General features: G+C 39.8%; 1 long non-coding RNA gene across 2 annotated transcripts in view; it reads left to right on the top strand.

Annotated features, from left to right (window-relative positions):
* Nucleotides 1-10,826: 10,826 nt before the first annotated feature.
* The window catches only part of LOC130706208 (uncharacterized), a 70,633-nt gene continuing 59,590 nt past the window's right edge, over nt 10,827-21,869 (top strand). Inside the window, exons 1-2 of one of the 2 annotated variants that reach the window (XR_009006587.1) lie at nt 10,827-10,955; nt 12,132-12,305. This is a non-coding gene — a long non-coding RNA (uncharacterized LOC130706208). Of the gene's footprint in view, nt 10,956-11,865; nt 12,000-12,131; nt 12,306-21,869 lie in introns of those variants that run through there. The other variant, XR_009006588.1, reaches the window with a different exon arrangement.

Here is a 21,869-nt window from a genome sequence, read left to right as displayed (position 1 = left end):
CTTTACAGTGGTGTGTTAGTTTCTGCTTTACAACAAAGTGAATCAGGTATACATATACATATATCCCTATATCTCTTCCCTCTTGTGTCTCCCTCCCTCCCGCCATTTCTCTTTGAAAGTGTTGTCTCTATTTACTGCTGCGAACACTTCTCCTCCCATGCTCCATTGTCTTCACTCCAGTTAAGCTTTGTGTCCCCACCCACTACCACCCCAAATGGTTCCCATCAAGAGCGCCCAGGACCTTCACATTTCAAATTCATTGTTGAGTCCCCAGTCCTTATCTTATTCAGCCTGCCAGCAGGGTTTGACCCAGCTGCTCCTGCCATCTTCCTTGAAATCATTTCCTTCCCTTGGCTTCCTTGGTGCCACACTTGATATTCTGCCTTCCCAGAGGGTGCTCCTTGCCAGTCTTTGCTGATTCCTCCTGGCATCACCCCAACCTCTTCTTATTCAAGGGCCTCAGTCCTCCTACCACTTCTGTGTCTGTCCTCTCTCACAAAGTCAAATTAATCTCTTGGCTTTTAAATACCACTTAAACGCTGATGATTTCATCTTGGAACTCTCTGCTCAGTTTCAACTTTTTCTCTGCTTAGATGTCTAATTGGCACCCCAAACCTAGCGTGTCTAAAATCCAACTCTTCATCCCCCTCTGCATACCTCCCTACCCCTGCCATACCCAGCTTGCCCCTTTTTGGGAAATGGCAGTTTCATTCTTTCAATTGCCCAGACCAGAAACCCTGGAGTAGCCATTGACACCTCTCTCTAGCTTATATCCCCCATCAGCAAATCCTATCTGCTCTTCCTTTAAAATATATCCAGAATCTGACCAATCATCATTATCTCCACTGATAATCACCCAGGCCAGGCCACTGACATCTCATCTGAATTAATCAACTAAGCGCTCTGTTCCACTCATGCCCCAGGGGGTGCCCTTTTAGATTATTCCACTCTCCTGATCAAAAGCCTCACATGGTTTTTATTTTTCTCAGAGTAAAGACCATGGTCCTTGAAAGATAATGGCCTTGAAAGCTCTATGTGATCTGCTCCCCCCATCCCTACCCAACTGAATCTGTGTCATCTCCTTCTTTCTCCCTTGCCCATTCTGCTGTAGTGACACTGGCCTCTTTGCTGTCTCTGTAACTGACCAGGTATAATCCTACCTCAGCGCCCCTGCACAAGATCTCTCCTCTGCCTTACCCCCTCATTTGTTGCCTAGATCTCCTTGGAACCCAGTTCCTCTCTTTCTTCAGAACTTTGTTCAAATGCCTACTTGATCTGAGAGGCCTTTATTCACTGATCACTCTAAACAAAATAACAGCCACCCCCAGACTCCTACCCCCGCCTGCACTCCAGGATTGTTTGCCTTCTCTATCCCTCCAGAGATCTCATCACCAGCTAGCATATTTTGCATTTATTTGATTGTCTGTCCTTCTTCTCTGGACTGGAAACTCCATGAGTTCAGGGACTTTGTCTCTTTTGTTAATTGCTGTATCCCTTGAACCTAGCCCAGTACCTGGAAGTTAATAGTACTCAATAAAATTTTTTTTAATGAATGAGTGAATTAATCACCCAAACAAGGTGCTCAGAAACAGGCTATGGGAAATAAGGATTTTCTCAGGCTGGAAGGGGACCTACAGCAGCTACAGTATTTCAGGTGTTCGAAGAGATCCCCTCTACCCATCCCCCATATTTAACCATTTCTAAAATTGGGATGCATATTAGAATGGACAGCCTCTCTCAGGTGACATCTGCCAGGCGGTGGTCATGATGCAGTTGCTGTTGCCCACGCATTTACAAAGTTGGCCATAGCTGTTTACATGGCCAACAATTTAGTTGAGTTGTATTGTTGGTTCTATATATGGCTGAGGGTACCTACCATTTGATATGCTTTCAATAAGATTACACTTATTGTCCTTCAGCAGATGAATGGATAAAGAAGTTGTGTTACACACACACACACACACACACACAGTGGAATATTACTCAGCCATAAAATGAATGAAATAATGCCATTTGTAGCAACATGGGTGGACCTAGAGATTATCATACTAAGTGAAGAAAGTCAGGAAGAGAAAGACAAATACCATATGATATCACTACAGTGATATATGTGGAATCTAAAAAGTACAACAAACTAGTGATTATAACAAAAAAGAAACAGACTCACAGATACAGAGAACAAACTAGTGGTTACCAATGGGAAGAAGGCAGGGGGGAGGGGCAAGATGGGGTAAGGGATTAAGAGATACAAACTACTTTGTATAAAATAAATAAGCTATAAGGATACATTGTGCAGCACAGGGAATATGGCCAGTATTTGAAAATAACTATAAATGGAGTATAACCTTTAAAAATTGTGAATCACTATGCTGTACACCTGAAACTTATATAATATTATACATCAACTATACCTCAAAAAAGATGTTACACTTATTGAAATAAAATTTTATTGGCACTGAAACAAAATGTTACTGTGTACCCAGAAAGAAAGGCATGAGAACAGCATGGGCTAAATTTGATATTAGTGAAGCAAATGTTCATTGTTGGAGAAATTACTGAAATCCCACATTTTCTTTCAAAGCAACAACTAGGAAAATACAAGTGGTTGAAGCTGTGTTATTTGTTGCTGAGATACATGCAGGAGGACTGCCAGTCACACGCCAAGCAGTGTAACTGAAGGCAGGAGAAATCGCCAAATCTCACAGAACAAAGCAATGAAAAGCTAGTTTGACTGTCACTCAGGACTGTGTTTAAGGGATTGTGTCATAGTTAATTGGCAAAGTTTGTTTCTTTCCTAATGGTGCATAAAAGAATGGAGTGTCTTATAATCAACGACATTTCAGGTTGGATGAAATAGACTGGGTCTCTTTTCTAGATCTTAAAATTATAAAACCAATGTATAAATCTTTATTTTGTCATCTATAGTTATTAGTTTACATTTTAGATTTTATGATACCAAATTTACTCTTCCATATGCATTAAACAAAGAGGGAGAAGCTTGGCCAGGTACTTGTGTTATGGTTTCTTGGTTTTCCCACTGAATGTTTTTCTCCAGCATTAAGTAGAGAGCTAGCATCATTGGGAATAATTATCTAGAAATGAGTTTTGACTTTGGTTTGTTATGATTAGTTTGAAGATAAATTTTTTTGACAGCTGAAGGTTTCTGTTTTTTGACTTTTTCATTTGAAATAATTACAGGCTCCCAAGAAGTTAGAAAAATAATATGGAGAAGGCTCTGAGTATCCATCACCCAGCTTTCCCCCATGGTGACATCTCAGTTATCATAACTATAGCATAGCTACAGTTTTTAAAAAGTTTTTATGTTATATTGGAATATAGTTGATTAACAATGTTGTGTTAGTTTCAGGTGTACAACAAAGTGATTCAGTTATACGTGTCTATTCTTTTTCAAATGCTTTTCCCATTTAGGTTATTACAGAATACTGAGTAGCGTTCCCTGTGCTATACAGTAGGTCCTTGTTGGTTATCTATTTTAAATATAGCAGTGTGTACATGTCAATCCCAAATTCCCAATCTATCCCATCCCCCAAACCTTCCCCCCGTCCTCCCCCGTAACCATAAGTTCGTTCTCTAAGTCTGTATGTTTCTGTTTTGTAAATAAGTTCATTTGTATCCTTTTTTTAAGATTCCCCATACAAGTGATTATCATACGATATTTGTCTTTCTCTGTCTAACTTCACTTAGTATGATAATCTCCAGGTCTATCCATGTTGCTGCAAACGGCATATTTTCATTCTTTTTAAAAACTGCACGGCTAGAGTTTTTAATGGATCATCTTGTACTTTTCCAATGACCTGTTGGGGCAGGAATAGAGAGGAAAAGTAGCTTTGTCATACTGTACAACCAGCCACCTCACTTTAGGAGGGTTTCTGGTCACCGGAAGTGAGACCGGAGGCAGAGATGTTCTAGAGGGCGTCATACATTGATTGTCACCTCATAGAGGAAGTAATCAGGTTAAACTAATTTGTGACCTAAAACTCTCCAACAGAGGAAGTCGTCATCGATTTATTTTTGTTTCAGCACAAAGTTTCTTTTAAAGAAGTTGTTTTAAAGCGATTTAAAGTGTTCTACAAAACTCTTGAAATAGAGCAACTTGGAGTTCTAGAATCACAGAGTCAGAAGAGACTTAAGGTCACCCACCCATCGGATAGGGTGACTTCCCCTTTACCATCCCTGCCAGGTTCCTATTCCAGCTCTTCTTAAGGCCTTTCTCTGCTTAGGGCCTCCGTCCAGTTTCCACACGATAGGACTTTTCTTACCCACACCTCAGACAACAGACAGTTACCTCGGTGCTTTCTCTCCTTCCTTCTGCTTAAATCAGTCTCTATCCTTTAATCCTGTAGTAGTTTCAGCAATTTCCCTCACTACCCTGCTTACTGCTTCTCCACAGGCTGCAGTTTTTTGAGAGCTTGGCCACATCCTGGAGAGAGGATAATGATGGATCAGATAAATTAGAGCGGGAGCTGAGAGATACATTTTTGGAAAAATAATGACAAAGAGGATTTAGTACCAGATTGGAAACAAAAGCTCACTATTAAAATCATACTTTTCAAATGAAACGGTGCCCTCCTTTCCTTGTTTCTCTTTCCCATTTCTATTACTTGTTCCCTTTCACAAGCCAGACTTCTAGGGGGTGGTCTGCATTGTGAGGGGTCCCTACACCCCCTTCTCCCCAGCCCGAGCCTCCTACTCACTTTCTGTTTTCTGCCTCAGTGGCTCCCTTACCTCATCACGTCCCAGCCAAGACCACCACCAGCACTTTCACCTCCATCACTGGCCTTTCCTGGACGCCTGGCTTCCAAGTTTACTTTGGTGCTGTTTTTGGTTTTTCTCTCCTATTGCTAGATGAGAACCAGGTCACCTCAGCATAGTTAGTGACTGATTTACCAAGTCTTAAATTCACTTACACTTAGCATCAATTATGCTTTTGAAAATTCTGGTTCTCTCCATGGAAAATATCAGAATGGTAACCACCCCACCCCTAGCCCTACCCCAAACATTTGGTATATTGGGAAGCAGAAAAAGCCCATGCAGAGTACCCCAAGGACTCTTCTTTTCAGAGGACTCAAACTCTGAGAAGTGATAAGACCCTATTTTTCAGGGTCTTCTCCTGCAATTACTACTTAGAACATTTAAAGAAAGAGAAAGAACTAAAATATTTATTGACAATTTCTGGACACTTCTCCCCTTGCAACAGACACGAGTCAGGGTGTGACAAAATTAGATTTTGGAATATTATTTCTACTACATAAGAAACTAGAGATTTTAAGTAGGGAGAGTACTGACTTGAAAGTCAAATACTGAGATAGGGAGTCAGGTGGCAGGGAACTTGAGGGCTGGGGGGTAGACAACCAGCTCGTCTAGTCTGAAAACAGATCTAGCTCACTTTATATGGACCCAATGTTGATATATTTTTGTAGATGATATAAATATTTCTTGACTAAAATCTCCAAAATGTTCCTTTATATAGGCAGATTTGGAGATATGTAAAACTGGGCATACCAATTGTCATCTCTAAAGAGCTCATTATTACAGATGAAAATTTCCAAATTGAGAAACACATAGACATGGAAAAGTTAAAAGATTTGCCTATTCAGAGTGGTCCTGAAAGAATTTATTTGGCAACCTTATGAAAGGTTGTGCTAGGACAAAAAACACTGTTCCATAAATAGAAATGAACTTTGGAAAACCTGACAGTGTGATAAAGATACTGTTCTCCTTGAGCTCCTGTGTGTAGAATATTCTGTAAGGGTCCTAAATCCATAGGGAGAGTTTGCCTATCTACAGAATATCCATACCTATGTTTAAAAGAAAAAGAACCACCATGGGTAGATAACCCAAAGAACAATGCATTGTAGCTGTTGGTGTAGTAAAAAATGTAAATGTGTCAATAAAGTTCAAAATAATGCCCTCTTGGCTTCCTAATGCATAGGCTTGCCTGGGAGTAGAAGATATTTGGTCATTGGAGCCTTTCTCTTTAGATAGGCAAATTTTTCCCCATGGTAATATTTATATTCTACAAATTACTAAATAGATTGGGTTAAAAAATATGGCAGAAAAGGAAGTGCCTTTCTGTAAGTCTGGTTAGATATGTATCCTGACTATAAATAACTGAGCTATGTTCTTATTCTCTATGTAAATTCCAAAAACATAAAAAAACCTGATTTCATATGTTTTGATCCATCCTCTTCTCAATATCACTCCTAATAAATTCTTACACGAATGAGGATCCACTTATTTCAGCATGAGGCAGTTCAAAAATTTTGTGTGACAACTTTATTCTCACCAAAGACTATTGTAAAAGGCATGCCCACTTTTCCCCCACGGGTTTGTTGTGGCTTGCTGCATTCCCATCAGCATGCTCTTAAGAGGTTAAACTCACGTCTGAGTGATTGTTTTCCTAAACTCAGAATTTTGCTTCCAGTACTCATGGCTCGATAGTATGTAACCTGGTCTCTACCCCGTATTAGCCACGTTGTTTTCACACTTATCTCTAAGGGCCAAAGATTATCTCACAGAAGCTCCGAAATAATTCCCGTGTCTGCAATGCATGTGTAAAAGGAAATTTTTCAAGGGAAGAGGGTGAGAATCAAGTTCAAACTCTTAAGAATTTTTGTAAAGGATTATATTGATTAACAAAAGCTCTCCGGCATCTTCTGGCAGACATGTGAGAGAAGGCAGTGATTGTAATTAATTTTTAGTGAGTGCCGCATATTTGATAATTGCTCTGATTCACACTATTATATTCCTCTTCCTTCACCCACAGCAAAACAAGCTTAATTTGATTCATACCCTTAGGAAGAAAAAAAAAAAGCCTAAGATTACTCACATGGCTGTGATTCAGCTTTTGGCTCTCACCTCCTCCTCCCTTTCTCCCACCCTGCCCACTCCCATATTCACTCCCACCCAGTGGCGTTGCCATCAAAAAACTGAGTCAGTTCGTTCTTTAAAATGGGTGGGGAAAGAAGACAACTAATAAAAACTTTTCTGAGCGAAGTGTACTGCTTAGATCTGAAATCATTGCAGAAAGACGGGCAGAGTGGCTACTTATATAATAGGAAAAGCATGGAACAGAGGCAAACTCTCATAAAGAAACGTTGAGTGTCTTATATAAGTCTAGACATAGCTTGTATGCATGTCGGTAGAAGCAAACACATAGCCACATAGGCAGGTTTCTATGAACATTTTCTAATATTGGGAATCTTACATACACTGCATATGAAACTAATCTTCTGATCTCAAAGTATATTACTTTGGTATAATCAAAAAGTGAATCTAGTAGTTATCCAAAGATTTTCTTTTATCGTAGTTGATTTACAATGTTGTGTTCATTTCTGCTGTACAGTAAAGTGACTCAGTTATACACATATACACATTCTCTTTCATATTCTTTTCCATTACGGTTTATCACAGGCTATTGAATGTAGTTCCCTGTGGTCTACAGTAGGACCTTGTTTATGCCAAAGATTTTTGATCATTGTAAAACATAGGTGAGAAAGTCATTTTGTCAACCTTCAAATGAACAGTGTGACTTAGAAGCCTAAGATTGTTGTCTTCTTACCCCCGATGAGTCGCGAGACTGGTACTGGGGGTGGCAGCTCCCTCTTAGTAGCTGATGGTGGTGGCAAACATTATGGACGCAGTGATTTCTGTTCCTTCCTCATATTTTCTCAGTTATTCGCATTCTCCAGGTGAAACCAAGGCCTTGGGGGAGTGAAGTCACTTTCCCAAGTCCCCACAGATAATAGTCCCAGAGCCAGTATCGGAACCCAGGCTGTCTGTCTGCATCCTGACCTGTAGCTCTGGTCTGTGAGAATCCCACACAGTTGGATCATTTGGTATTTTAGAGATTGCCTGGAGACAGGAGCGTTGGCCGAGAGCAAGCTCTATGCCCGAGCTCCAAACCTGCCTTTAACTGAAACGGGTCTCTGTGCGTCTTCGAACTGACTTCCCGCATGGAGGGGAACGGAATCAAGCCTTCCCCCAAACACTCATTTGTAATCCTAATCACCTTCTCTCCGTTTTGCTGGCTTTCCCCCCATTCTGTTACCATCTGTCTCAGAAACATTGCCTGGATAAAGACAAGTTGGAGCAGTTGCTCGCCCTCCAACAAAACATAGAATTATTTCTCTTTTCCCCCAGAGCAGTGCCGAGCACCATATTTGAGGAGTTCCATATTTATAAAGCTTGCCTGCACCTCGGCGATGTCTAGTTGCTGTCCTTTTTATCATTCTTCAAATATGTTCTATGCTGGCTGGAAATGATTAGCTTTTGTTACTGGAGGGTTTGTGGGATGCTTGAATTTCTTCATATAGTTTTCAGATGGAGATCCATGTAGTTTTCTCCTTTAAGAAATGAGATTGCTTAATGAAAGACAACATGGGAGAGAATGCTTGCTGAGGTTTCTTTTCGAATCCCCCCCCCCACACACACACCCTCACTCCTTGGTTTTCCCTTAGGGTAACTATGGTGAAGTTTTATGTCATGACCCTGTGGAGAGAATAAACAGTGGATCTCGGGTACTTTTTTCTGGATCTGAAACCACTTCCTTACGCCTCTGTTTGGGGGCCCCTTGTTGATGTCAAGGGTGGTGCTACACTCCAACAGGGCTGTAGTATTTCCCCCAGTCTTTGACCAAACCTTCTTTGCCTTCTTTCCTGGCCGATGAGTTTCCATGTCTTGACCCATCTGGGCTGACTGTAATGGAAATTCTTCTTGAATGTCCTCCCCAGCTGGCCCCAGCCCGATTCTGCACTGGCTTTCGGAAACTCCAAGAAGTTTGGACAGAAAGGCCCCAACAGATGTCAAATGTAAAACCAGACAAGTATTTAAACCACTGAAACTTTGGGAAGGAAAATATGGATTGGCTAGGTGTTTGTCATCGTTAGTGAAATTGTTAAAAAGTGATTCTTTAAGAAAAGTTATGGAATTGTATTTTTCTCACGTAGAAATGTTATTTAGGAACTGACTAAGTAAGGTACGTATTACTCTAAGATGATGGTACAAAGGGCAGTTAAAGGGTAGAGACTGGATGATAATGGTAACAGAACAGCCAATCCTTACATAGTACATACTGTCCGTCGGGCAGTGTCCTCAGCACGTACATATATTTTTAACCCAGGTGCCACAGCTAGTTTTGGCAGAGCCAGGCTTCAAACCCCAAACAAGTCTGGCCCCAGGCTTTAAAAATACATTATAGATTCTTTTAGATGCCAAAGTTTTAGGTGTTTGATTTTATTAATATGCTGTTTTCATAGTCTGTGTTTATTTCCATTGAAAGCCATATAATTATCGATTTTAAGGTCTTTATATATTGTAGGAAGGTAACTTTCTTTAAGCCAATAAAATTTTCTCAAAAAAAGTCAGTGGCTAAATTAATACATCCCTGTGGAAGTATGAATAAGTTTTAAGATCTGAATGAGAAATATGTGTACATAGTTAACATAGAAAGGTTTCAAAAGTGTAATTCGGAAATGCACTTCTAAATTGTTCTGTGTGGATTTAACTTCTGAAAGTCAGGTCTATATGTAAATTTAGTGTGGGGTTTCTTCCAGTAAAACCCTAAAGGGAATCTTTTTGTGATGTGAATAGTCAGCTCCTGAATTAACTGGATTTCATTGTTTCAGGGTGTATACTTTTTTTCTGCCCTCCTCTACCAATGTGAAAATTAGATATTTGAACATTTTGATATATTATAGAAATAGACTGTATTTTTTATATTATAACAAAATTAGTTCTCTGTCAAGGCATAATCGACAATAAATGTCAAGCCTTGGTACAAGCAGTTGCTGACTTTGTCAGGGTTAAAGGAAGTATGCTGAAAGGAGATAACTGTAGTTAAACTGCTCAGACCGAGCCTTCCAGATTTTTTGTGTGGGGACTTGCACTTCTTATTACTGCATTCTTCCTGTCTGCGTAATACCTGGGAACAATTTATTCCATGTAATGCCACCCCCATCTTGGTAGTAAACTTTGTTTTACTGAAGAGGAAGACTTTTAGGCATGCCAATTCATTTATCGGAATTTTCTCAGATGACATTTGAAGATTTTCAAGTTTTTATTTTGCAGCTTGTAGGCCAGTTGGGATTAAAGGACAGTACAGATTGTGTGTGTGTGTGTGTGAGAGAGAGAGAGAGAGAGAGAGAGACAGAGAGAGAGAATGTGATTGTATTGCATGTGTGCTTGTGTGTGAGTGGCTCAAGTTATAATGTGAATTGCAGTAAATGCAAAAGTGAAAGCTGCAACATGGCTCTCATGCCCCTGACCACTTCCTAAAGAACCTGCCACGTGGGCTGCAGACTTAGAGAGTTAAACTTGGGTCCTCAGGACGGAAAGCATCCAAGTCCCCATGGTAAAAGCCTCCAGTAGACCTAAAATTATAAAACCTGTTTACTGCTGTTCACATGAACTCAAACGTTCGGTTGCCTCAGTTGTAAAACTTTCAACAAATAATTAGGAAGTTTTAAATATTTGGGAATAGAACCAGAGCCTTGCCATACCTTCAAAACAATCTTGCAACTTTCTCTTTTACATGATCCAATTCTTTGAAACCATTTAGAACGTGCATTGTGATCCTGAAATGTACAAGTTATAAAAGAAAAATGTGAGCTTGTCAGATTAACTACAATCACCAGTCTAATAAAACTGAGTCACATCCAAATGGGCTGCACTTACGCTACCCTCCCATTCTAGGGAAAACGTGGCTGGGGGAGGCAGTCTGAGTCATCACCTGGTTTGTTTGACATACGCTTCCTTCCATAAATTGGGAATGGCAAGCAGCACAATGTTCCAGGCTTGCCTCAGAGGACGAGCTGTTGCAGCCTTGCACGATCAAAATAGGGCCTTTTAGGTTTGAAGGTTGAAGCTGAGCCCATATTTTGGCTTCAGATGTCGGGGGAGGGGGAGAAACTGACAGACCCAAACAAAGGAAAAATGTAAGTACCATTCTGGGTGGGGGGCAAAGAAATGGTAGGGGTGTTCACAGTTGAATTTTTCCTAAGATACAAAAAAATTTGAGAAATACATTGGGGGTGTTAAAATAAGTAAATTGGTAGCTAGTTCGCTAAGCGGGGGGCTCATTTACTTAACAAGAATGTTCTTGATGTGAACAGTCCAAAATGATTACATGAGAAAGAAAGGGGGAGAGACAGATGATTTGGTCGTTACCGTGCAAATTTGTCCTGACCATGTTTAATTTTGCCTGATTTATGCAACCTTTTTGCGAGACGTGTATTTCGTTTAAGGAACTTTTTCACAGCAGACTTTGAATCTCCTTCAGGGGTATTTTGAGGGGCTGAGAAGAGCAGGGGCTCGTGTGTCTCACCCATTTTTCCTCCAGCGGCTTTGCAGAGGCTCAACGGAGCTTTTTAGAATAAAGAAGTTGAGAATGTGAAATTGCTGGGGAGACTGAAGAGGAAGGGGAAGGAGGAGTAGATTTATAGCTGAAGCGGGTTTGTAAGCTCAGCCTCTGCTTTGCGATTATTTTTTAATATGTGCCAGGCATTCCGCTGATTTCCATCCTGGCTTGGTTGTGGCTTTTTGTCTGTCTGTGTGAGGCTAGGGTGTTCCCTGTTTTAAAGCCGGAGTTGTCACAGCCTGGGCGTTTTCTGTTTCGGCTTATGGCTTTTTTTTTTTTTTTTTTCTTTTCCTGAATGAGTGTCCTTTGTGTAACCCCAGTAATTCAGAAATCCTGCAGTCATAGGGACTGCCCTGTCATGTGACTTAGGTACTAGGTGCTGCCTGCGATTGGTCAACAGCTAATTGGCGGGTCCCTATAAGAGGTCCCGCTTCGGGCGACCAGCCACTCTCCTGCCTGGGCTGCTGTTCAACAGGGGCGGGGGAGGGGGGGCGACGGGTGTCCAGTGATTCAGCCACGTGTGATAGATGACCAAGGGACTACTTCCTTGGGGTCTGCACATCAGTGGAAGATACCCAAACTGGTTTTGGCTGCCTTGATCAAACTCTGGCCCCCTGAACTGGTAACTGTCACTTTAATGTAGCTTACTGATTAAACTCAGAAAAATGCAGCTAAAAATCTTTGCCAGGAACTTGTGTGGACTTACTCCCTGTTCCCTCCCTACCCCCCCTTGTTCTTATTCGTTTTGTCACAGGAATGAAATGCAGATAACTCTTTAGAAAACTTTCGTAGGAAAAAAGCAAAGCGCCTCGTGTGATCTGGAACAAAGACATTTTCTAATCAGATTTATCAAGCTGTGAAGAGGGAGTTTTAGCGAACGGAAGCAGCAGCATTCTGTCACCAGGAAATACTGCTTTATCCAGAATTGGTAAGTGAAAAGTGGCATTGCTCCCTAATAGATATCATATGGTGTGTGTGGGAATTGTAAAATTGTTCACAGACCCCTAACAACTGTGTTGAACCAAAGAACACATAAACAGAGTGAGGAATTCTAAAAAAGGAGCAGCCCAAGAATACAGCATAAGGGCTGAGAAGAAGCCAGGTAATTAACAAAGATGAGCTGAGCGTTACCAGTTAGCCAAATATATGTAATACAGCTAGCTTGGCTCCCTGACCCCCCGCCACCTTTTTCTTTCTATGAGGGGGAAGAAAATAAAAATGGGTTCTCTGGTAGAGTTGTGGCATTAACATTCCATGGATATAGATTTCCATTTAGTCTGAACAGTATGTGTGATAGATATTTAAAGGGATGTTTTCAGAATTAGTCAACTTGCCCTCCTTTCCGTCCTTCTACACTAGGATGTCAAGAATTTAGTTAGAGCTCTACAAAATGATAGTTTAAGAAATGCATTGGAAAAATTTCCTACTGATTGTGAAAGGCAGATCAAGATGGTAACAGATTTTTTTTTTACACTTGTGTCATGAATTTTAAGACTGTTCTCTTTGATTACATTAGTACAGTAGAAGGGTGGTTTATTTCTACATGGTTCATTTTTGAGAGATGTTTCGAGATATCATGATTAGCAGTTCTTACTGGTGTGCCTGTGTCTCTCTTTCTCCGGAACCTTAAATTCAGTTTTCTAATCTTAAATCTGAGCTGCCCCTATGTTTAAATTTCCAGAAAAATACAATAATGCTTTGAGTAATTGTGTTATATATATATATATATATATATATATATATATATATATATATATATATATAAAAAATAGGTTCTTGTTCACGAACTGTAAGGAAACACAATGTTATATTAGGCATGAGTGTCTGATTTCTTGATTTGGCTTCTTAAGAATGATTGTGGTGGAAAAGTTGAATAAAATAAGAAAATAAAACTAGAATGGAGGGTGGCTACCTGATTTTATCAGTTTCTTATTGGTCAATAGAAGTAATCATGTGATGTCCACTTATAGAATCAGATGGAAAGATATTTTGTCCTTTAACTGCTAGCAAACATGTAGGTAATTTTGGTGATCTCCCTTTATGAATATGAATATATATAGTTAAAACTATTAGTGACAGAATTGTAAGTTTAGGGTTATAGAGGATACAATATTGTTTATTTACTTTTTAAAGTACATTATTTCAAATTGAGAGTTGAATCTGCATTTCTGACTTTGGGTTTTCATTCTGTTTCTTTCAAAATCTTGAAATCCTTAACTCGAAAGGGGAAAATGTATAATAAAAAACAGGATAGCAGTTCTACAGTTTCTCTTGTTGGCACTAGAGTGAGATGAGGGTGGAGGGGAGGAAGATGAATCTAGTGGGATCTGTTAATTGGTCTTTTTTTCCTGCTTATATACTTTGAGAATTTTTGAGAGCATTTTTCTCAGACTAATAGCTCTCAAGACTTCTGTAGAAGTATTTATTTTCAAAGAAATAGATAAAAAGCAAGGTAAGCATGGCCGTTAAGGGCAGGTCCTCCAGTAAATCAGACTGGTGATCCAAACTTGTTAATATTACAAGTTATTTGACTTAATTAAAGTGTGGCTAAGGATATGGAAAAATGCTACTCTTTTTCTTGAAGTACATGGATTTATAGGTTTCAAAGTCTTGAAGACAGAAAAGTGGTGACAAACCATTAAGATATTTACAGGTAATTTATATCTGATTGCTAGTTTGTGTTCAGTGATTCACGATTGTTTTCAGCTCTGTATTTCATGGAAATACTTGGGAGAAACATGGTGATTTAATAATCTGTCTAAACACTGCCATGCTTAATGGAAAAAAGCCTCTATGTAATTTTTAGGTTTTACTCATCCATTTAGAAGCCATTGTTTTGAATGACAAAAATATGACAGAAGCAGGTTGAAACAGTAAATGCTCAAAAGTATATTCCAAAAGCATTTCTTTAGGTCTTCATGTTTTCAATTCTTTGTGCTCCTCTCTGTTACAATTTATTAATTTTAAAAAATACATGTAAAATAAATAACAGAGCATTGCCCTGAATTCTCTGGGGTTATGGAGAGTCTTAAAAGTTTTGTATACTTTGTTAAAAGACATTAATGGTATGCACATGTCTTTGTCTTGGTGGGTACGTAAAGCTACAAACGGAAGGAACTCAGGTCAAGGGACAGACCTCAGAATAACTTCTCTTAAGTACTATTGATATTTGCAAATCTGGGAATATAAACACTTTCCCTTTGGGCTTGTATTTACATTTTTGGTGTGGTATACAGTTCTGCCCAACTAAATGTTTCGAGGTATGGATATGTATATGTGTATATATTTGATTGGAAGCGGGAACTTTAATCACTAGCGGAACAAGTGGCTGTTTGTCAGAACCTAGATAAGCCTCATAGTGTTGTTCCTATAACAACTGAGGGGCTGGGTGTTGAAATGTAGCTTTAAGTTCTCGGTTTGCAAATGTCATTCAGACCTCCCACTACAGTCTCACTGAGTAGGAGGATAATGAGAAGGGGAAAAAAACCATGAAGCAATATAAGTATCTCCGTTCGTTCCATGTCTTCCTGACTTGCCTTTGTGTACCGATCGCCATGGGAGTGGTAAACATAGGTCATGAACAAAGCACTACTTGAGTATAAAATAAGTGGAAAGGGGTCAGAGAAGCTGGGGAAGATAAATAACAACATATGGGGGTAATGAAGAGGCAAGAGAAGTCGGTTTCCATGCGTTTGTGCAAATCCTTTATCCAGTGCTGACCAGCAGTGCAAACATCTTGAACTAGTTATTGTATAGCTCTTCAAGAGCTGCAAATATTTCCTTAAATGCAATGTGGAGAAAATTCCTTCGGTAGCAGGATAGTTTACCACTTTGGCATAACGTTTATTCATCTCCCCTAGATGGACTACAGGGCATCCTGTATTCTTTGAAGGTCTATGTTTTTAAGTCAGTTTTTAAAATCATTTAATAGCTTGTCTTTTTTCCATAGGAGAGATAGGGTTGTACTATTCAAATAGTGGTAAAACTTAAGTATATTATCCTATATTCAAAAGTTACTTTGAAAAACCCTTAAAGACTGAGACCTGTTGTTTGTGGAAATGAATTGGTTGACTGAGAAGCTTATGGCACACTCTATTTGGAGGGGAGGAGGAATTGTTTAGATTATATTTGGCATAGATTAATTATGCAGTTGTGGATTTCCCATCCCTGAAAGGCTTCCTATTTCCTACTCCTAAATGGTTTTGACTGTTTATTTGGTCATCAGCATGTCCAGAAGTTAGAAAGGAAAAGAAGACTTCAGTGGGTTTTGCCCCTTAGTTACGATATAGGTCCAAAGACTTCAGTGGGTTTTGCCCCTTATTTACTATATAGGTCCACCATCGCTCGCTTCTGAAATCCAGAAAGGTCTGAAAACCAAAAGATTTTAATGTAAAAAATTTGGTAGCAAATCCTGACCTAAACTGACATGAAGCCAGTGTTTATAGTCTTTATTTATCCCAATTAGTAGGATGTTTTTATGTTTTACTGTAGAAATTATTAATGTGTTTGATCAGGGACTGCTGGAGTTTTATATAGATAGAATAGTTACCCTATTATCTTTATAAAATCAGCATCATAATAATCAATCTGAGAGTGAGATAAGGATTTGTAGACCTCTCATTACTGGTATACGTTGAGCTCACGTTATATGCCAGGCACTGCTCTAAACGAATCATTGGCATCTAGAACAGTGTCTGGCACATGGCAGATGCTCAGTAGATGTGTTTTGGTATAAAATGCTTTACATATATTAACTTACTTAATCTTCACAAAAACCGAAGAGGGCCAATATGGTTTTTAATCCCCATTTTACATGGAGAAACGAGGTGAAGCAACTTACCCAAAGTGTCCCAGCCAGGAAGCGATAGAGCCAAGATTGGGAAGCAAGCAGTCTGGCTGAGGTTTGCTCTTAATGAGTCTGCTTCAGGTATGAGGGAGGCCTGAACATGTGGCACTGGAACTCTTGACTGAGTCACAGGGGCGTTTCAGCTGTTTATTCCTACTCACCCCGCTCCTGGTGTCATCAGACATCACCACCATGGTCATTACCAGGGGCCTGCCGAAGAATGCTTAGAACAGGTTTTCCTCGGTGGGAGGGTGGGTGTCCCAGGGCTCTGAGAGGCTCTTTATCTCTTTATAGGCTTCCCAACAGGATCTCCATCAGCAGTCAGCCTGACTTCTTTATCTTGAAAAATGAAGATGCACAAAATAACTCTTTCCTCCGCCCCAAGGAAATGATCTGGAATAGTGGGAAGAGTCTCTTTCTGGAGACATTTCCTGGGCCCTTAACCCAGGAGGAGGTCTGGGCTCTGAGAAGGACACGGGTCACTGCAGAGGGAGTGAACTCCTTGGCGTGGGAGCCACACTGGACACAGCAAGGGTCCCTGTGGACCTTGTGCTGCATGACCCTGAATCCACAAAAGGATACTTTTAACAATACTTCTCAAAGAAGTGTATAAGATGTCTCTCCAGTACCTCTATATTTCTAAGGATAAAAATTCATTCCAAGCTGATAGCAACCTCCCCATTCTACTTCCCAACTTCCCTATCCCACTATCTTGCTTAATTTTTCTTCTTAGCACTTATCTCTGTCTGACATACTATATGTTTTACTTATTTATTTGTTTGGCGTTTCAGTCAAATACTAGCAGTAATGTTATCTTTGAACAAATGTAAGGGTCCTAGATTTATTTCTCTTTGATCTCCTTATTCAAACTCATTCCCTCCTATCAATCTCAGACTATCATAAATAATGAGATTTTTTCTGCCCATTGGAGTTTTCTTACTGTTAGTTATTTTTATATTCACAACCACGAGAATTTCTTTTTCTTAAACAAACTGTTTTCGATTGTGCAATCAGAATTTGGAGAACCCATGTCTTCATTCAGGAGAGGAAACTTAGCCAAATTTGAATATAATCATTGAGTATTTTTAAAATCAAGACAATTTTAAATTACTAAGGGAAACATGCGAAGTAAAATACTTTTGTATCTTATGAATTACCTTCAATTTAGATAAGGAACTGGAGAACAATACATAACATTTATTCCAGTGAAAACATCTTAAACTCGCCTACTTGCTATTCTTTTCCTTTGAAAAATTAAAAAAAAATTAATATAAAACAATCATTCTACATATTAAAGAATGTAAATGATTTAATCTTGGACATTTCCTGGCTCAAGTTCTTAAATTCTCAACTGTGTAACCTATTGTCTTTCTACCCTATATTTATTCTAGTTTATACATTCCAAAGTATTTAGGTTAATCTAAAATCTAAAGTTGAAAAATACATAGATATTATTAACTATAAATAATGTGGTCATGTATATACATCATTAGAATGCTCATAGAGTTGATTTTCTTTAAATTCTTTTTTTTTTTTTTTTTTTTTTTTTTAAATTAATTAATTTATTTATTTTTGTCTGTATTGGGTCTTCGGTTCGTGCGAGGGCTTTCTCCAGTTGCGGCAAGCGGGGGCCACTCTTCATCGCGGTGCGGGGACCGCTCTTCATCGCGGTGCGCGGGCCTTTCTCCATCGCGGCCCCTCCCGTTGCGGGGCACAGGCTCCAGACGCGCAGGCTCAGCAATTGTGGCTCACGGGCCCAGCCACTCCGTGGCATGTGGGATCTTCCCAGACCAGGGCTCGAACCCGTGTCCCCTGCATTAGCAGGCAGATTCTCAACCACTGCGCCACCAGGGAAGCCCTCTTTAAATTCTTAAAACAGATTAGATGCATATAAAAGTTGAATATAAAATACTTTTGTTAAGTCAATATAATTGAGACTTTTTGTTTTTCTTAGCTATATTTTAATAGCAAAATAGTTTCTAGTTGCTTTCTTTTAAATGGTCAATCTAACAAAGTAATAACTTGCTTAAAAACGAAGTGTAACTGGTTACTTTAAGGTAGAAGATGGAGTCATTGATTATGAAAGGCAATCTAAGGTTTTATTTTAAATGATCTTCCCTTTCTGCCTTGGAAGAGTTTAATTCTCCTTAAGCACCTGTTTTACTGAAAGCCCATGGCTGGTGGTGGTATTAGAAGAAAGCTTAGTTTTCTCACCTTTCTTAAAGCAGATGGATAAAGACTTTTCAAATGAAAACCCATTGATTTCTCTCAATTAGTTGTGTGATATATATAAAGTGAGACTAGAGTTCTTAACAATGAGAGAAACTGAGTGACTTTGTACAGGCCCAGCAAAACGTTACAAGGTGCTTTCAAAGTTCTGATTACCTGAAAAAAACCTCCAGACATCCAGACATTTTCCAGTGAGTATCAAGTATGTGACAGTGGTTCATATGACCCCAAGACGGTACCTATTCACAGCATCCATTGATGTGTTTGCCCCCTAAGAGGCCCAGGCTTTGGAAATAAGTAGACTTGTGCTTTAAGCTCACTTGGCCCCTTGCTAGCTGAGTAAGTTATCCCATTTATGTCCGTAAGCCCCAGAGAATGGAACATCAGTATTTAGCTTCCAGGGCTGTGGCATGAGATAACACATGTAAAGCACATACTGTGGTCCCTGGAATAATGGTACTTAACACGCTTGAGTTCCTTCCCAGATCCTTTCGGGAACAGACTTCAGTTTAGTCTCAAAGCCTGTGGATCCATTCTAAGCTATATGTTTTTCTTCACACCAGATTAAGCAAAACAGTGATGATAATGGTGGCTGCCATTTCTGGCACGCTTCCCACGTTCTGGGTAGGCACAGTTGTGAGTACTCTACCCACATTGACCTGTTTAATCCTCTTGACAACCCATTGGTGCAATTATTATGCCCATTTCATAGATGAGGACACTAAGGCACAGAGAGGTAAAGGAATGTGCTTAGGGCCACTCAGCTGATAAGCTGTGGGACCAGAATCTACATCCAAATAAGATGTCACCAGTACAGATGGTAAGTACTTCTGGCAGAAAAGCAGAATAAAAGTTGATTGAACTTGAAAGTCTCAGAAATGGTCTTCTCATCTCTATTCTGCGAAGTGTCACATCTTCCAGGCCTGGCCCTCTCAATATTGAAATACAAAATTGACTTTTTCTGCTTCTTATTACACAGATCTCTGGGAACAGTTTTAGTCATTTGTGTTTTATGAGTTTTAATTAGGCCACTGAAGTCCAAGAGGGGAATTCCTTGTTTTCAGTTGATCTCATGCACTAACACATTTACTCATGTAACTTCCCCTATTTTTTTCTCTAATGTTTTCACTTGAAAATGAGGGTGGAAGGGAGAAGTATGTGTTTCGGGTCCTAAGGATGCACTTTCATCAGCCTTTCTGGAGATTCTTCTATCGGTATAGCATTCATCCATAGAAAATAAGATGAGTAAGAATCTGTGATTACTAATATTTTCTCCTTTATCTCCATCTCATTCTGGGTGTAATCTAGAGGGGCAGAATTTGTAAGTAAAGAATTATAAGAAGCCATCTATGTGCATAAAGCCCTTTGTTTGGATGAGGAGTTAATTTTCAGAATATGGGAAAGGGGTTTCACCTTGAGAATTTCCTCCTCTTTCAAATATAGGTTAAGAATTTGGTTTAGAAGGCAAGGGCAGGTCACCGTAGCCCGTGGGTTCTGAGTGCTTAGAAATCTCTTTAAAAATTCTCTTGGCCTTGGACTGAGCCTGCCCATGGGAGGATATATTAAGCATATCTGTCTTCATTCGTTCATTTTTTCATTCATTCATTCATTTATCCGTATTCTCGTGTAACTCATTCAGCGCCTACCTGCAGACACATGAAAGAAAGGACGGGGTGGAGGGTCCATTAGGGGAAGGAAGGAGGAGTAACTACCAACTCACTCTTTGTTCCTTTCACCTTAGTGACTACATCTTTTATTTGATCCTTTGCCATCTTGGAGGCAAGGCACATTTCACAGACTGACATTCATTAAAGACTTTAAGCATCTTCCTTTGGCAGCCGGACTTCTTTTTAAAGTAAGGGGGAAAAAAGGGCTCATGACAGGAAAATAATGCAGAGAAACGTTTTTTCTTTCTTCTTTTAATGGTGGTGGAAGAAGGGCTCATAGTAGGGAATCTGTCAGTAAATCCGGTCTAAGAATTCCCCCAAGCTTTTGACTCATTTCTCTGAAGAAGATTAAGAGACAACAAAGGCCTCCACAACGATGTCTTGGAAAATCATTTTTAAATAGAATTTAAGCCAATGTGGAGGTAAAAAGTCCTGTTCTGCCCTCGATTAAATTTATTATGAGTTTTTGAAAATATCTCCAAGTAAAGGCGGGAAAAATGAGGAATACCCTCTCTTTGGGGGAGATGAGGATAGGGAGGAGGGTTTATACTAGTAACTCTTCAAGAAGTGTTACTTGGTACCATGCTGCAGTTAGGAATACTATTCCTCAAGGCAGACTGGGTCATCATCTTTACGTGTGATTTAGCAGTGATTTAAACTTGGGTGTTATTTTGCATAGTTTTTGGAAAACACATAACTAACCATTCCAACTCTTTGTAATGGCACAAACTTTGTCTGTGTGTTTTCTGATACAGGTTTGGCCACAGCAACAAAGGCGATGAAAATGCTTTATATCTTTTAGCATGAAATGCGAAGTCTACATCCACAGTAGGTAAATACGGCCCAATGGAAGGAAATGTGAATGTAAATTTAAAAACAAAATCATTCAACCTCTAAAAGGATGGCTCCCGATCTCAGGGCTCTTTCTCTCTGAGCTAGATCAAGTAAGGACTGTTTGTGACAAGTTAGGTCGATAAAGATAGTAAATTTCTACCTTTCTGAAAGATTCTCCTGTATCTTCTACCCTTGGGGAGCAGGGAGAGTATAAAGAAACTGTTCTTTCTTCCCCAACCCCTGCCTAATTTCTCTTCACACTGTCCACCTGGCCCTTGAAGTATGGGGTATTTGATAAGATGTTAACAAAAAGTGTCCCAGGTGCCAACCAGACCTCGTAAGCTTGTAGCAGAACAATTGGCCAAGCTGTCAGGTGGGAGATGTTCACTTTACAAAAATGTATTGCATACCTACTGCATGCCAGATGGTGTTCCTAGTCTGGGAATACAGCAGTGCGCAAGGTCCCTGATTTCATGGAGGGGGCAGGCTGACAGTGATTGAACCAATAAGTAGATGCCAGGCGTTAGAAGGTGCTAGAGAGAAAAAATAAAACCTGGTCCAACAGAGAGGTTGTACCCAGGGGTCCGGGAAAGAGCTGCTTTATCTAGGGCTGACAGGAAAGTCCTCTCTGATGTTGTGATATTTGTGCAGAGGTTTACCCGTGGGAAAGTAGTCGATGAGGTCTGGAGGTGTAGTGAATTGCAGATTGCGTAGGGCCCTGTTGGCCATAGTAAGAAGCTGCTAGAAGGTGGGAGACGATAACAGAAGAGAAGGAGGATGGTGTTCCGAAGGGACAGGTGATTTCTGCAGGGAACCTGGGGAGTCCAGCCCATTGTGCCTCATGACCAGAGTGTGTACAAGTTGTGCAGGGCACTCTTTTGGGAAAATGCTAATTTTTCATTTAAATTATGATATG

Source organism: Balaenoptera acutorostrata, chromosome X (assembly GCF_949987535.1).
Source record: "Balaenoptera acutorostrata chromosome X, mBalAcu1.1, whole genome shotgun sequence".
NCBI lineage: Eukaryota > Metazoa > Chordata > Mammalia > Artiodactyla > Balaenopteridae > Balaenoptera > Balaenoptera acutorostrata.
The sequence above is the reverse complement of the archived record's forward strand: the minus strand, read 5'-3'. Positions and strand labels throughout refer to the sequence as shown.